Raw genomic sequence first — 17,253 nt, forward strand, 5'->3', positions numbered from 1 at the left:
TGCAAGGGGGAGCTGGGCCCTCTGGGAGGTGGCTGCTCTTGGGCACGCCCTTCTCCCAGCCTTTTGCAGTCTCCTTGGCCGCCCCTTGGTGACAAGGCCTTGTGGCCCAAGACCTCGGGCCCCACTGTGTGGGGCACCCCAGGCACAGGGCACAAATGCCAGGGGCAGCTGGGGAGCAGGGGGTCTCACCTGGCCAGCATGCCCACAGCACAGTGGTGGGTGTCAGCACAGAGCAGCGTGTCCCAGCCATGCTTGTCTTCCATTGCCACCACCACATCCTCATAGTGCAGTCGGCAGAGCAGGGCCTTCAGGGTCTGCTCTGCAAAGCTGTGTGCAGAGAAAAGCCCAGGTCACGCTGGGAGCACTGGCTCCTGCCCTGGGCACGTGGCAGGGACAGGAGGACTGGCATGGAGCACCTGTTGGGGCTGGTGGCAAGGCCATGTTGCTGCTGACATCCCTTCCAGCAGGTATTGGCCGCCTCTGGCATATCGAAGGTGCTGAAGAGCACTTGGAAGAGCAGATACACAAAGAGGTGGGGGAAATGCACGGTCACCACATGTGGGACGCAGGGCATCTGGAGGATCTTCCACATCACCACAGTTGCCTGCAAAGGACAGAGCAGCCCGAGCTCAGTGCCGAGGTGTCCGTGTGGCAGGGCCCGAGCGTGGCAGGGAGAGGCCAGCGGAGACGCAGGGGGAGCACGGGGCCTGGTGGCTCTGAAGCTGCCCCTGGGCCAGGTTTCAGCCCAGCAGGGAGAGGCAGTGAGACACTGGCGGAGGGAGGATGGAGACCTGATGGAGAGGTGAGCTTGGGCTAAGCAAAGGCCAGTTGCAGAAACTCACAGCCAGGGCAAGGACAGCCGTGTGGTCCCCATCGGAGGTGCACGTTCTGTGCTCTGGCCAGTTTGCCAGCACGTCAAGGAGTACGAGCATGGCCGTCTCTGCAGTCCTACATGAGCACATGATGGTCTTCCACATGGTCAAAGCAGCTCTGTGGGGTTAGAGCTCTGTCTCAGGGGGGTTTGGGACACAGCACTGTGGCCTGGGCCGCAGTGGGGAGCTGAGCTGGCTGCCAGCTCTGCCTCTGCCCACTGGCCCTCAGCATGCAGGCAGCCCAGCCCCGTGGGGACTGGCCCCTGAGGAGCAGGGAGGGAGGATGGCAGCACGGTGGGGACTGGCAAAGGGAGGAGCCAGAGGGCCCTGGAATTCTCTGTGTGTCAGACCACTGGGATAGGCTGTACAGAGTGATGGGCTGCTGAGCCCTGAGCCTTGTGGGCCTGTGGGCCCTGTACCTGTCACATGATGGGGCCACACGCAGGAGAGCCATCACCACATCTGTGGGCTGTGCCTCTGTGAGATCCAGAAGGGGCCTGTGCAGGTTGTACTCAGGAAACTCATTGGCCACGAGCCACTGGTGGATGTACCTGACCATGGCGGGCACCTGGAGAAGGCACAGGGAGACTTGGAAAGCTGCCAGAGGGAGTCATGTGCCCAGCTGCCCCAGAAAAGTGCTTCCCTTGCCACCACACTGCCATGGCCTCAAGGCTTACAGTGAGCAGCAGGCGTGGCTTGGGAGGCCAAGCAATTGCTGGGAGGATGGACGCCAGGCCACGGGCTGCTTACTTGCTTTGGAGTGGAAGGCCCCTCCTCCACAAGCATATCCAGCAGGGCAGCACTGGTGTTGGTTTTGAAGATGGGAGGGTACACTCTGACCACGGTGCCCATGATGCTGGTCTCTTCCTCCCGAATCCTCTTCATGAATTTGCACACCATCTGTAGCAGATGGGCAAGAAGCCGGGGATGTTGCATGGAGTGCTCCACACACGGTGCTGGGCTGAGCAGGGACAGCAGGCCCAGCCCAGGTGGGGGTGGCTGCGGGTACCTGCGCTGTTCTTCGGAAGCGGCCACGGGTGCGCTCCTGCTTTTGTGAGTGCTCCAGGGCTGCATCTGGCAAAGAGCGAGCACAGCCAGAGCTGAGGGGCTGCGGGAGAGGCCGGAGAGCACGGCCCAGACCTGCGCTCCCCAGGCAGGGAGAGCCCTGGGATGCTCCAGGGGATGGAGCACGGCCACTGCGGGGTGTCTGCCCGGCCACTCTTCCATCCTGTCCATGGGCATTTCCCCAGGGGATGGGATGGGATGGCATGGGATGGGATGGGATGGCATGGGATGGGATGGGATGGCATGGGATGGGATGGCATGGCATAGGGCCAAGTTGGCTGCAGGCTCCAGCCCTGCAGCCCAGCTCAGCCACTCACCCTCCTGCGGTGGTTGGAACGGCACCACCTCTTCGGTCTCCTGTGCTGGAGCAGCACCAGGGCCTTCTTCCTCGTCCTCCACGCCGACCAGCTTGGGCACTCTCGGGGCTCTCTGGTCCATGGCTGTTTGTGGAGCGCGCCCCAGCAGCGATCCCGGCCCGTGCCGCTCCTGCAGGGCCTCCTGCGCCTTCCCTGCGGGCGGGACGCGGCGGTCAGTGCTCGGCCCGGGGCCAGCAACGGCCCCCGAGCGCCCCTCACCCGCCCCGGGCCGGCCATGCCCAGGCGTTCGTTCTCGGGAACGCGGCACGGGAGGCTCGGGGCTGGTGGCCGCGCTGCCGAGCGGCGGAGCTCGGGCCGGGGAAGCCGCGGCGGAGGCGGCGGGAGCGGCCGCGCCGCGTGTGTCCTCTGCGGGCCGCGGGAGGAGCCCGGGCCGGGGCCGGGACTGGACCCTGCCTTGGGTCCGGGGCCGGGCTCGGGCCAGGCGGAGGCAAAGGGCGGCGATGCCGCCCCGGCCCCTGGCACTGATTCCCGCCCGGCAGCGCCACCGCCAGCACGGCCAGAGCCGGGCGGAGGCGAGACCGCGGCGGGACTGCCGGGGCCGGGCACGGGGCAGCCCCGCCCGGGGCCGGGGGCGGGCCGGGGGCATGGCCCGGCCCGGCAGGGGAGAGGGAGGCGGGATGAGGAGAGGGACGCCGGGCAAGGGACTCTGAAAGAAGGGTGCCCGACAGCGGGAAAGGGAGAGAAAGAGAAAGAGAGAAAGAGAGAGAGAAAGACTATTCAAAACTATCTGCTTTGCTGCTGCTGCCGCTATTGCTGCTGCCGCTGCTGCTGCCGCCGCTGCTGCTGCCGCCGCTGCCGCCGCTGCAACTGAAGCACCGGGGTCGTTCGTCCCCGTGTCCGTTCCCCGCTCGCCCCACGAGCCCCACGTTCGAGCCCCACGAGCCCCACGTTCGAGCCCCGCGTGCCTCGGGGACAGCCCCTCCGTCTGCCCAAACACGGGAACTTTGCAACGCTGAGCCCGGATGCAGAGCCCTGACTCCTGCACGCTGGCACTGCGATCCCCTGGCTTGCTGCTGTGCATTGTCCTTGCTGAGGGGCAAACACTGCCAGGCCACCTTCCCTTGGGGTAGGATTCCTACCTGACCCGAGCACTGCACTTACATCTCCAGTGTTGATTTCCAGTAAAAACAGGGGAAGGAAAACTGCGTCTGGCTCATGGTATTTTAGTGTCTAAAAATCCCTAAGTCACCTGTCTTCGAGGTGAGGTGCATCTGGAATTACAAGGATGGAGAAGTAGTGCAACATGGAAAAGGGGAGCATAGAAATTAATAGAGGAAAACATCTTGAATTGTTTCTTTCATTTTCTTTTCACTTCTGGAAAGCTGTTTCAGTTTTCCAGGAATCTTCTCCTGTCTGCTCTTCCCAAGAATCTCTCACGGAGAACAAGGTCAAGCTTCTGTTGCAAGATTTGCCACCAGGAAATTAGGCCACTGGTGAAATTTTCATGATGACAGTTTGTGCTGGTTTAGGGCAAATTTTGTGAAGAAATCTCCAAAAGGGGTCTGTCTAGAAAGCAAGTTCAAGCGGCCTCACCCCCTATTAGTCAGGAAAAGACTTCCCTTGAGAAAAGTGAAAAAACCCCAGTTTATTTAACAAGTGAAGTATTCACAAGCATGAAAAATGAATAATATTAAATAAAACCTCGGAGAGTGCTGAAGAGATGGCAAATTCAGAAAGTCCTTTTTGGGGGTTGCAGTTGGCTCACTCGATCTCTTCTAAGTCCCTTTGGTGCTGGAATGCAGCATCCCAGACCTCGGTGGGTCACAGGTGTGAGCTGCTGCCGGTGTTTGTCTGGTTTTCAGTCCAGAGCAGGTTTAAACAGTTCCAAGAAAAAAGGAAGCCACAGTCCGAGGAACTTCTCTTCCTAAGCTGGCTAAAACCAAATTACTAGACCTGGGCTGTGAAGGCATTGGGAAATTTCCAAATCTGGGCACTGGCGGTCCCAGCAAACACCAGAGCTGGATGGTGTCATTGCCAGGGATAGAAATCTGCCAGATTTGGGCTCTGCTGGCACCGGGAAATTTCCAAATCTGGGTACTGATGCAGCAAACACAAGATGTGGGTGGTACCAGACCCAGTAGCAGGAAGCTGCCACAGGTTTTAGCTTTCTGTGCCAGCAAATTGCTGGACATGGGTGGTGCTGGAACAGGGAAATTTCCAGATCAGGGCACTGGCAGTGCCAGCAAACACCAGTGAAAGCTTCTGGTCCTCGTCTGGACCGTTGACCAGTGGTTTCCCAGAGAACCAGCTCTGGCCACTTTACAGACAGAGACTGCTTTCATCTGGTTGTCTGGAAACAGAACTTTACTGAAGGCAAACACAACAAACAGGATGGCATGCACATGAGTACAGAGAGCAAAGCAGAAAAAGGCCTGGGTCCAGGGTCTAGCAGGAATATTTATACATTTATTTATGGGGAGGAGTTAAGGTGGGATCTGAGGGAAGGATCCAAGAGGAAGGAACGATTAAGAATATTACAATTTTGCAGCAAAAAGTAACCAATGGTAGCAAAGAGAACTCAGAACTTTCTAGTAACAATCTGCATAACTGAACAAGAGGATTATGGGCGGGAGCTCCTGCTCACCCTAAAGAGGGTTTTCCCACAGCCTTAAGCTGTGGTCTCATTCTTTTAAACCTACCCAAACACAGCAGATCTGGGCGCTGCCAAGTTTGGGCTTTCTTTGCCAGAAAATTGCCGCTTCTGGGTTTTGCTGGCACTGGGAAATTGCCAGATGTGGGCACTGGCAGTGCCAGTGCACACCAGATCTGGGTGGGGAATGTGCCGGCACCGGGAAATTGCCAAATGCGAACCTTCACTGCCAGCAAATTGCTGGAATTATGCTGTGCAGGCATCTGAAAAATTCTGGATCTGGGCACTGGCGTCGTCAGCCAACATGAGATTGGGTTGCTTTAAATACCTTTTAAATCCAGGTATTTGCTTGATTTAGGCTTTCTTTGCCAGCAAATTGTTGGAATTGGGCTGTGCCAGCACCGGGAAATTGCCATGTTTGGACACTGGCAGTGCTGGAAAACACCAGATCTGGGTGGTGCCGGCCCCAGGTATTTGCCAGGTTTTGGATTTCTGTGCCAGCAAATTGCTGCACTTGGGCTTTGCCAGCACTGGGAAGTTTCTGCATCTGGGCAATGGCAGTGCTGGGAAACTCCAGGTCTGGGCAGCAACAGAGCCAGCAGTGGAAAATTGCCAGATTTTGGGTTTTTTTGCCTGCAAATTGCTGCACTTGGGCTGCACCAGCACCAGGAAATTTCTGGATCTGGGCACTGGCAGTTCTGGGAAACACCAGTTTGTGAGAGCCGAAATGAGGGATGTGGGACTCCAGGTGGCTCTTCAAAATGCAGTTTATTGTATCCAAGGTGATACAGCAGTCCAGGGTCGTGGGTGACAGAGCTGTGCTGCAGCTGTCAGCTCCAGCTGCAGGCCTGGAGACCCTTAGTTTAGGTTACAAATGCATTCTATACCTTTCCTTGCTGAGCATCTTAATACAGTAGACCTAATCTATACCTTAACTTTTACCTATAGCCAACCATAACTACTATAATTACCATATTCATGTTACTATTCTCCAATCACTAAAAGCTAGTACATTACAGTTTAAGCTAAAAATTGTTTTCCAGTTTTCTTGCAGTGGAAAGTTCTGAGACCTTTTTTCTACTTGCAAAATTTGCTGACTTGTTTGCCTGTGCTATCTTTCTGCTTGGTAAAAACATATTCTTGTTTGAAGTGGGTTTATCCTTTGCTCTAAGTCATAAAACCCCCTTCTAACTAACATACACTTTGCCTTCTTAGCTATCCAAAAAGACTGACTCATCCATTCTTTTCTTTTCTATCAAAACTTGCTTTAATTTCTATTCTTCTTCAGACATTATATTCAAAAATCTTTCAGCCAAGCATACATATCTATGAGACTTTCTTGTCAAACTGCATCCCTGTATAGTGCTCAAGTGCCTGAGACCAAGAGTGCCTGGACAATGGGGACAGTTCTTTTCTATAGGAAGGAAACCACAGAACTCCAGGGTTTTGGAGGCACATGAGAAGCAGTCCCCAGAGGCCAAGGCAAGCCATACCTGCCTGTCATTGCAGCTTTTGTCTGAAAGCAGCCCCTGGATATATGGGGAGTTTTAGGGTGGAATTCCGTTTCAGCCATGGGTTCCTGGACAAGAATGACAGTTCTCCATAGGAGGGCAAGGGCCCCTCACAGCCCCTCACAGTCGCCCACAGCCCCTCACAGCCCCTCAGGGCCCCTCATGGTCCCTCACAGCCCCAGGCCGGGGGCTCCTCCCAGAGGAGGAGGGGTCGGGCCTGGTTCTTCTCCTTTCATCAGTCCCTTCACAGCCACGAGTGCAGAAAGACTGAAATGGAGCCTTTCCCCATCATTTCCCTCGGGGTTAACTGCGGGCTGAAGCTCTGTGCTGGCCCCGGCCCCAGCGCCACCATCCCTGCAGCCGCCAGGCCTTTGCTGTCCCCCCGTGTCCGTTCCCTGTCCCCGAGTCCCGCCCGGCTCTGGCAGCAGCAGCAGCCGCAGCGCAGGGGGCGCCGGCCCGGCCCAGCCGGGGCTCCCGGCCAGGAGCAGCAGCAGCGCCGGCCCCTTCCCGCCTGCTCCTGCCTCGGCTGCCAAGGGCTTCTTCCAGCTCAATTCTGGAGCAGAGCAGCAATCACCCACACACAGCCCTGACTGCTCAGGGCCCGCCCGTGCTGCCCCGAGCCGGCCCTCAGAGGAAGAAAGGATCGGGTTCCAGAGCTGTTTTCAATGCTATTTTACTCACCCTGAGCTGACAGCAGGAGGCTGCTGGTGCCTTTGCCTTGGCAATTGGAGATCACGGCTGCTCTTGGCCCTCTTCTGCTTGCCACCTGAATTTTATCAGTACAACAGCACTTGCCTCTTTCAATCACTGCTACCCACTGTGCTTTTGTGATGGTGAACTCAGTGTTTTTGTCACAGGCATCATGATTAGCAGAGATTGAAATGTTCACAAGTCCTTGAGCACTAAGTCGAGGGGAATGAAAGCCTCACAGACCACTTTTGCAGCACTCAAACACCGCCCTGCTGCTGCTGCTGTTGAAATAGAATCAACCTACAGAGACCATCACAGAAATTGCCTCTGGAGTGGCAAATCAAATGAAAAAATCCACCAGGAGAACGAAAAACCAGAACTTGACTGCCTTCATTGCTTCCTCAGAGCAGCAGAAAATGGAGATGCCCGGAGGTATTTTGCACTGCTGCTGATCCCACTTGGAGCCCAGCTCTCTGCTGAGTCCCAGTGGGACTCCTGAGCCCAGCCCAGGGAGCTCCCACAGTGTCCTGGAGATTCTTTCTCTGCCTTCAGTCAGTCTTGCATTCCCCAGCAAGTCCCCAACAAAACCCCCTGTTCTCTTGGGTTAGAACAGGCACAATGAAAAACTCAGCAATGGCACAATTGCCCAGCCCACAAGGAAAAGAAAGGACAAGTTGTCAGGGAATCCAAACATTTGTCTTGCTTTGCTGCAGAAGTCGTGCTGCACTCATGGTGTGGAAAGCCAAGAGAAGCTGCAGTTGGGGGCACATCTTGTGACAGAAACTGCACCTTGTTCTCCAGGAAAGGTTCTTGAAAAGGGCAGACAGGACTAGCGAGAAGATTCCTGAGGAAGTTAAACAGCTTTCCAGAGGTGAAATGAAAATGGAAAGGAACAATCCGAGATGTTTTCCTCTATTTATTTCTATGCTCCCCATTTCCATGTTGCACTACTTCTCCATGCCATGAGTTCCAAATGCATCTCACCTCTAAGACTGGTGACTTAGCGAGTTTTAGACACTGTAAAATACCATGAGCTACGCACAGTTTGCCTTGCCCTGGTTTTGTTGGAAAGCAATGCTGGAGCCATCAGTGCAGTGCTTGGGTCGGGCACGAATCCTGCAGGCGGGGAATGTGCCCTGGCAGTGTCTGAGCCTCAGCAGGGACAATGCGCAGCAGCGAGTGAGGGATTTGCTGTGCCCCGTGCAGGAGTCAGGACTGGATCTGGGCTCAACACAGCAAAGTTCCCGTGTTTGGACAGACTCAGGGGCTGCCCCGAGGGCAGTGAACGGGAGAGTTCCTGGCTGGGAGAGGCCCCAGCAGAGGAGATGATCTTGTCCCTCCTCAAGGCCCTTTAAGGGTCTTCAGGCCGCTTTGCAATGGAGGTTTTCTTTTATGAGAGTTTTTTTGGGGGGATCCCACCACTCCAAATGTGTTTTTTCCTTCCCATTTTAGGGTTTTTGTGGGGCTGCAGCCACACAAGCCCCTTCAAGGGGGGATCACGACAGTTTTAAGAGGCATTTTTATGGGGCCCCCACTCCAAGCCCCTGCAGGGGATGTTTTGCCTCCCAAGGTGGTTTTTGGGGTTCTCTCTACTATTGCCACTTTAAGGGCCCCCACTATGATCGGGTCCCATGATAAGTCCCCTTAAAAGGACAACAGCACTCCCGTTGATTCCAGACACTGGAGCCCGGGAGGGGGAGTTAGAGATCCTGGGAATGTTTAGAGTCCCAAGGGATTTTGGGGGTCCCAGGAGGGTTTTAGAGTCCTTGGGTGATGACGATGGGGACTCAGTACTGGGTGTAAACTGTTGTGAGGGGTTCCTGGGGAGGTTTTGTGTATACTGGTGGTTTTGGGGGGTCACGGTGGATTTTTTGGGGGTTCCCAAGGGAGGTTTTCTGGGGTCAAAAGGGGGGATTAGGTGATGCCAGGGGGAACCCAAGGCTGTTTTGGGGTACCTGCTGTCCTGGGTTGACTATATGATGCTTTTATCCCCAGTCGTCTCATTCTCTTTATGTTGAATAATAAGTTTTGCACCTTTAAGAGTGTTCCAGAGAGTGAAGTGTGGGGAGAGAAGAAGCATGCAGTTTGTTTTCAGGCACTGTACTCCACTCCTCCACATTCCTCCTCCTGGACTGTTGTTGTCTGCGGACAGACAGTGGGACGGAGCTCTTCTGCTTTTTTAGTTAGTGTTAGCTAGCTGAGGCAAAGAAGTTCCCTGGATTTTTTTTTTTTTTTTCCCCTTTACTTTGGACCTCTTGAAACTGCTCTGGACTGAACACCCAGGAGAGCACCAACACCTGCAGCTGTGGCCCACCAGGCCAGGCCTGGCCTGCGACACTTCCAGCACCAGAGGGACTGATCAGAGACTGAGTGAGCTGCAACCCGAGGACAGGGTTTTCTCAGTTTGTCATCTCTTTTAGAGTGGCAAGGGGTCTCATTGTTTGATATTGTTTTGGTTTTATTGTTTAATAAACAGTATTTTCCACCTTTCTCCAAGGAGGTATTTTTTCCTCCCGGACCAGTTGGGGGGAGGGGCCGATTGGATCTGCTTTTCCCACCGGAGCTCCTTTGGGGGATTCTTCCCCAAATTTGCTCTAAACCTGGACAAATACATCTATTGGCGCCCAATGCACGGCTGGAAAAGGTGGAAAAAAGCTCTATTATCTGTGCGTTTGTTGTTGTTAAAGCAGTTAGTAGCCATGCTGCTTGAATACGTACTGTCTCTGGGGGTGAAAGCCTTCATGGGGCTCTGGACTCTAGACCTTTTTGAGGTTTCAATACATTTCTGGTCACTAGGATTATTGTCCATAACATGTAATTTTTACGGTAGAGGGGTACGGATTGGAATAGCTGTTGTGCTGGCCTTGATGATAATGATTTATAAAGCGTTTACAAAGATACTGGCCTCTGTTTATGATATGTATGGTTTATGGTTTCTTCATCCTGCCCTGCATCCCAATTCCAGTAGTACATTTTGGGAATTTATTAGTAATTACACTCAGTCTGTTAAAGGAGGAGCCAAGAATAAGACTTTCCAGCCTTTCCTTCCCTTCTTCTCCTTTGGATCTGTTATGTCACTTTTTGAGAATGTTCAGTTTCCGCTGAATGTTAAAGAGACCTCTTTCTGGTATTTAATCTGGTAAGCTTCCTCTATATGGTCTGCAGCTTCTCTAGAATGAGGGCTGAGATATCCAGAGGAGCTGGTGAGACCCCTGACCCTGAAGCAGATGCAGGCGTGAAAAATCCTGAGTGGTGTGGAAAATGGGAAAATATAGGCCAAGCCCTGAAGGAATTTTCTAATCCTGTAGACTGGGGTTTTCCACAGGAACAAATTCAGAACGCAGCAGAAGTGGGGAAATACCTAAAAGAGAAGTGCCATGACGATTCTCAGGAGAAAAGGCTAATTGCAATAAGCTGGGCCCTGGCCTATGCTTATCGCACTTTGTTAGATACTGTTGGGCAGCAGACAGAGGCAGGGGGGCAGGGAGATAAATCAGCTATCCCAGTCACTCAAGCTGTAGCCAACAGCCCAGGCTCGAAGCCAGCAGCCAAACCAGATAGTGAGCCTAAGCCATCATCTAAACCCATGGCTGTTGCTACCAGTACTAGAAGTGGGAAATGCATGGAAAAAACTAATCGACCAGTGGATGATGATGATGATGGTGATACAGAAGGAACCTCCATGCCTCCTGACATAAAATCAGGAGCCCAAGCAGCAGGAGCAAGATCAGACACAAATGTTTAGTCCTCTTCCCTGAAGGACCTACGTGGCTTACAGAAGGATTACACCCGACAACCTGATGAATCCATAATTAGTTGGTTAGTTCGGCTCTGGGATGCTGCAGGCAAGGCTACAGTTCTGGATGGCACTGAAGCCAGGCATTTGGGATCCCTGTCACAGGATCCTGTCATCGACCAAGAAATGGTGAGGGGGGCTAATCCATGCAGCCTCTGGTCACGGGTCTTGGACAGTGTTGCACAAAGATACCAGTGTGCAGATGATCTCTATATGCAACAAACTCAGTGGAAGACCATAGAGCAAGGGATCCAATGCCTGAGAGAAATGGCAGTGGCAGAGATTGTCTTCTCAGATGATGTGACAACTAGGAACCCAGACTTAGTACCATGCACGCCTGTGATGTGGTGGAAACTTGTACGACTTGGGCCACACGAATATGCTTCTGCCTTAGCCATCATGGAGAGGGAAGAGAGGGGTGAGACTGTGCTTGACATGGCAAGGAAGCTCCGAGCATATGCAGATGCTGTGCACGGCCCAACACATGCCGAAATTGCAGCAGTAGAAACACGTCTGCAGAACTTAGAAGATAAGATAGAGGAGAATCATAAGAAGCTCAGAGAGGAGATTAAAGAAGACCTTCTCCAAATCTCGGCAGTATGGATCAGAGGTTCTGGTATCCAAGGCAGACATTTCCCAGGTGGTGAGAGAAGATACACTCCACGAGCTGAGCTGTGGTTCTACCTGCGTGATTGTGGAGAAAACATGGGGAGGTGGGATGGAAAACCTACTGCTGTTCTGTCACGACGGGTGCGTGAACTGAAGGAAGCCACCAGGAGGAAAGCAGCTCCAGTTGTCTGTAGCCGAACGGCCAGGTATGATGATGATGACATGTCTGATCCCCTTGAAGGAACATCCAAAACATACGCCCAGGGAAAGAAGGATAACCAGGCTTAGAGGAGCCCTGCCTCTAGCCAGGTAGAGGCCAGGGAAAATCGTGTTTTTTGGACTGTGTGGATTCGTTGGCCTGGCACATCGGAACCACAAGAGTACAAAGCTTTGGTCAATACTGGTGAACAATGCACATTATTTATATCAAGACATGTGGGGACAGAGTCTGTTTCTATTTCTGGTGTGACAGGGGGATCCCAGGATTTCACTTTGGTGGAAGCTGACGTGAGCCTAACAGGAAATGAGTGGAAGAAGCATCCTATTGTGACTGGCCCAGAGGCCCCATGTATTTTGGGCATGGACTAACTTCAAAGCGGGTGTTTCAAAGACCCAAAAGGACTCAGATGGGCATTTGGGATAGCAACTGTAGTGACAGAGGGCATCCAGCAATTGAACACCTTGCCTGGGTTGTCTGAGAATCCATCTACAGTAGGATGCCTGACGGGAGAAGAGCAACAAGTGCTAATTGCTACTTCCACAGTGCATCGACGACAGTATAGAACGACTCGAGGTGCTGTGATCCCCATCCATAAGATGATCCGAGAGCTGGAGAGCCAAGGGGTGGTCAGCAAGACCCACTCACCCTTCAATAGCCCCATCTGGCCTGTGCGAAAATCTGAAGGAGAATGGAGATTGACTGTGGACTACCGTGCATTGAATGAAGTAACTCCACCACTGACTGCTGCCCAGACAGATATACTAGAACTCCAGTATGAGCTTGAGTCCAAGGCAGCAAAGTGGTACGCCATTGTAGACATTGCCAATGCATTTTTCTCCATTCCTCTGGCAGCAGAATGCAGGCCTCAGTTTGCCTTCACATGGAGGGGAGTGCAGTACACCCGGAACCGACTGCCCCAGGGGTGGAAGCACAGCCCCACCATCTGCCATGGACTGATCCAAACTGCACTAGAAAGGGGAGAGGCTCCAGAACATCTGCAGTATATTGATGACATCATTGTGTGTAGGAACACAGCTGCGGAAGTGTTTGAGAAAGGGAAGGAAATCATCCAGATCCTCCTGGGAGCTGGTTTGGCCATTAAAAAGAGCAAAGTAAAGGGACCAGCTCGTGAGATTCAATTCCTGGGAGTGAAGTGGCAAGATGGATGGCGTCAGATTCCTACAGATGTCATCAACAAGATCACAGCAATGTCTCCACCCACCAATAAGAAAGAGACATAAGCTTTCCTAGGCGCCATAGGTTTTGGGAGGATGCATATTCCTGAGTACAGTCAGATCGTGAGCCCTCTTTACCTGGTCACCCGCAAGAAGAACAATTTCCAGTGGCGCCCTGAGCAACAACAAGCCTTTGTCCAGGCTTGGTCAAAGAAAAAAGCCTTGGTCCTGTCCCGTCCTGCAGTAGCCCTTGGCCCAGTCAGGACAGGACCAGAGGTAAAGAACATGCTCTACTCTGCAGCCGGGAGCTATGGCTTGTCCTGGAGCCTTTGGCAGAAGGTGACTGGGGAGATTCAGGGTCGACCACTGGGATTTTGGAGTCGAAGCTACAGAGGGTCTGAAGCCAACTATACTCCAACAGAGAAGGAAATCTTGGCTGCCTATGAAGGAGTCCAGGCTGCCTCGGAGGTAATAGGCACTGAAACACAACTCCTCCTGGCACCCCCAACTACCAGTGCTGGGGTGGATGTTCAAAGGCAAGGTTCCTTCCACTCACCATGCCACCAGCGCTAAATGGAGCAAGTGGATTGCTCTTATCACTCAGCATGCCTCTATAGGTAAACTGAATCACCCTGGGATTTTGGAGGTCATTACAAATTGGCCCGAAGGTGAGAATTTTGGTGTCACAGATGAAGAGGAACAAGAACCAGTGACACGTGCTGAAGAGGCTCCTCCCTATAACCAACTGCCAGCAGAGGAAACACGCTACGCTCTCTTCACTGACGGTTCCTGTCGCATCGTAGGGATGAACCGGAAGTGGAAAGCAGCCGTATGGAGCCCCACACGACAGGTTGCACAAGCTACCGAAGGAGAAGGTGGATCAAGCCAACTTGCTGAACTCAAAGCTATTCAACTGGCCCTAGACATTGCAGAAAGAGAGAAATGGCCAAAGCTCTGCCTCTACACTGATTCATGGATGGTAGCCAATGCTCTGTGGGGATGGCTGGAGAGGTGGAAAAAGGCTAACTGGCAACGTAGGGGGAAACCAATTTGGGCTGCTGATGAGTGGAAAGACATTGCTACCAGGGTAGGGAGGCTACCTGTGGAAGTCCGCCATGTAGATGCCCATGTACCCAAGAGTAGGGCCAATGAGGAGCACCAAAACAATGAGCAGGTAGACCAAGCTGCAAAGATAGGGGTGTCCAAAATAGACCTAGATTGGGAACATAAGGGAGAGTTATTCCTAGCTCGATGGGCCCATGATGCCTCAGGCCATCACGGCAGGGATGCCACCTAGAAGTGGGCACGAGACCGAGGGGTGGATTTAACCATGGACAGTATTTCTCAGGTTATCCATGACTGTGAGACATGTGCTGCCATCAAGCAGGCCAAGCGAGTGAAGCCCCTCTGATACGGTGGGCAGTGGTCCAAGTACAAGTATGGGGAGGCCTGGCAGATTGACTCCATCACACTGCCCCAGACACGCCAGGGCAAGCACTACATGCTGACCATGGTGGAAGCCACCACTGGATGGTTGGAAACCTACCTTGTGTCTCATGCTATGGCCCGGAACACCATCCTGGGCCTTGAAAAGCAAGTTCTGTGGAGACATGGCACCCCTGAGAGGATCGAGTCCGACAACAGGACTCATTTCAAGAACAGTCTTATCAACACCTGGGCTAGGGAACATGACATTGAGTGGGTGTACCATATCCCCTACCATGCACTGGCTGCAGGAAAAGTGGAGAGGTACAATGGACTACTAAAAACTCAGTTGAAAGCTTTGGGTGGGGGATTTTTCAAGAATTGGGACCAGCATTTAGCAAAGGCCACCTGGTTAGTTAACACCCGAGGTTCCACCACCCGAGCAGGTCCTGCCCAGTCTGAGTCCCTGAATATAACAGAAGGAGGCAAAGTCCCAGTGGTACATATCAGAGGTTTGTTAGGGAAGACTGTGTGGATCAATTCTGCCTCGAGTACAGACAAACCCATTCATGAGGTTGTCTTTGCTCAGGGACCAGGTTGCACGTGGTGGATAATGCAAAGAGATGGAATGACACAATGTGTACCTCAGGGAGATCTGATTGTGGGATAAGAATGATATGCAATATCACTGTTCATTGGATGTTACTGCCATTGTCTGTACATTAAACCATACAGACATGAGATAGAAGGAAATGTGTAAGTGTTGAAGGTCTGGGCAAGTGGAAGATGGAGAAGGAAATGTGTGTCAAAGGTCTGAGCAAGTGATAGATGGAGCTTTAAGTGACTAAAGTGAAAGGGGGAATCCTGCAGCTCTGTAATATAGGGCCTGGATTCAGTGGTCCAGTGTGGGGATGTGAAGAGGGCATGATGTGTATTGCTTGTAAATTTTGGGGGAACTGATGGAAATTTTGTATAAATAATGCATGATGTGTGGTAACATGTTGATGATATGGCAATAAGGGTGGAATGTCCTGGGGTGACGTTATGATGCTTGTATCCCTATTCATATGTTCTATGCCTTTAGGACTGGCTCTGAGGAGTGAACGTTTTGTTTGGGTTTCAAGGGCAATCTCGTCCCTGCTCTTGCTCCTCCCCACCGTGCTTTGCCTCTGCCCTGTGCCCCTGGGGCTGCTCTGGGCCAGGCAGCCTCAGTGGGAGCCAGCACTGGCTGCAGCCCCAGCGGGCCCCCCAGGACAAGGCCCAGCAATTAGGAGGCCAATGAAAGCTCTGGGCAGCAGCAGAACCCTCAGAAGAATTCTTTGGACAATCATGGACTGGCCACACCTACACTGCAGCCTCACTGGGAATGTTTCCTATGTACAGTAGACTTTCAAAAGAAGCTGTTTGAGGGAAAGGTGAACTAAACACTCACCCTTTTCTCTTCCAGCAAGTCCAAATTCGGACAGAGCATAAGATGAAGATCAGCTCCAAGACAAGCAGGCCTGCCAGTAACCCTAGCCAGCAGCCTGTTCCCTGACAGAAACCCCTTCCAAGGCCCTTCTGGGCATCAGGAACATGTGCTGTGGTTCCAGCTGCACCTGTGGGAGCAAAGGGGGGCGTCAGCCCGTGCTGTACTGTGCTGCACTGCTGAGCTGGCAGCATGGTGGATGCAGGCAGGATGTTCTCCGTTTCCCCCAGAGCTGGGGCCTGCAGGCACCTTGTCGCCCTTGGCACAGGCTGTGCCACCCAACCAAGCTCAGCAGGCCGGGAGGAGAGCCCGGGGGCAGCGCAGCTTCTTGGGCAGTCGCTGCTCGGATGGACACAGGCCAAACCCATCCCTGAGCAGCCACTGCCAGCCCTGGCCCTCCCTGCCCCGTGACAGCTCCCCCAGCCCCAGGGCACAGAGTCAGGCCCTGTCAGGACCCAGTGCAGGCCCTGCCCAGTCGGGAGCCAAGGCTGGCTAGGGCCCTGGGCTCACGCCAGGGCTCCCGCTCAGGGCTGCTCCTGTGCCTTGGGCCTCTGGGCACTCAGGGCCAGCTCCGGAGCAGCTGCAGTGGGAGGGACGTTGGTGCACCAGTCCATTAGTCCCCTTTCCCCGGGGCTGTGAACGAGCTCCAAAGGCACCTCCAGCTTTGGCTGCTGCCGGGCCATGGAAGGGCAGGCCCTAGTGGAAGAGCTGCAGCCACCCAGCCCTGCCAAGGGCTGAGCCCCGCTGAGCTCAGCACGGCAATTACCTTCTGAGCCTGTGCCCGTGCCCATGCCTGTGTTTGGCTTGGCCTTCCTTCCTGCAGCAGAGGCTGCCAATCGGCCTCTGCTTCTTTGGGGAAACACCTCCTTCTGTGCTGCCTTTTGGCCCATCACTTGAGAAACAAAAAGTACACCTTAACAGATGGAACGATTCTCCATTACTTTGATGGCATGTTCAGGATGTCATGCTTATGAAAAATCGGGTGTAATCAACAAATCATCTGGTCTTTTTCAGCTGGGCCAGGGCCCACCCTCCTCCAAATAGCTGCCAGTGCTGAGCAGAAGTTGTGAGGTGATCGTGCAGGGCGAGGGCACACACATGCATGGCTCTGTTCTGGCACCTGCAGCGATGCCCTCCTGGCCGAGCTTTGGGCTCTGAGCTGGCAGCTCTCCCAGGGGAAAGGCCTTGACCTACCCTCACCATCTCCCAGAGGCTCAATCCTGAACGTGGTTTGGGAAGCCAGATCACCTTCACCAAGAGGCTCAGCTGCAAAGAAAGGCAGGACACAACAGCTCCAATGGCACTGCTGAAGATTCTCCTTCAGGCCTGAGTGGCAGTGAGGGCACCTGGGTGATTGGTGCCCTCCAAGGCACTCTAATGGCTCTGCCTTCCACTCAGAAGCAGGGCCAGGGGGACCTCGTGCCTGCAGTGGCCCCACACTGGGATTGAAGGAGC

This window comes from Melospiza melodia, chromosome 12, assembly GCF_035770615.1.
Source record: "Melospiza melodia melodia isolate bMelMel2 chromosome 12, bMelMel2.pri, whole genome shotgun sequence".
NCBI lineage: Eukaryota > Metazoa > Chordata > Aves > Passeriformes > Passerellidae > Melospiza > Melospiza melodia.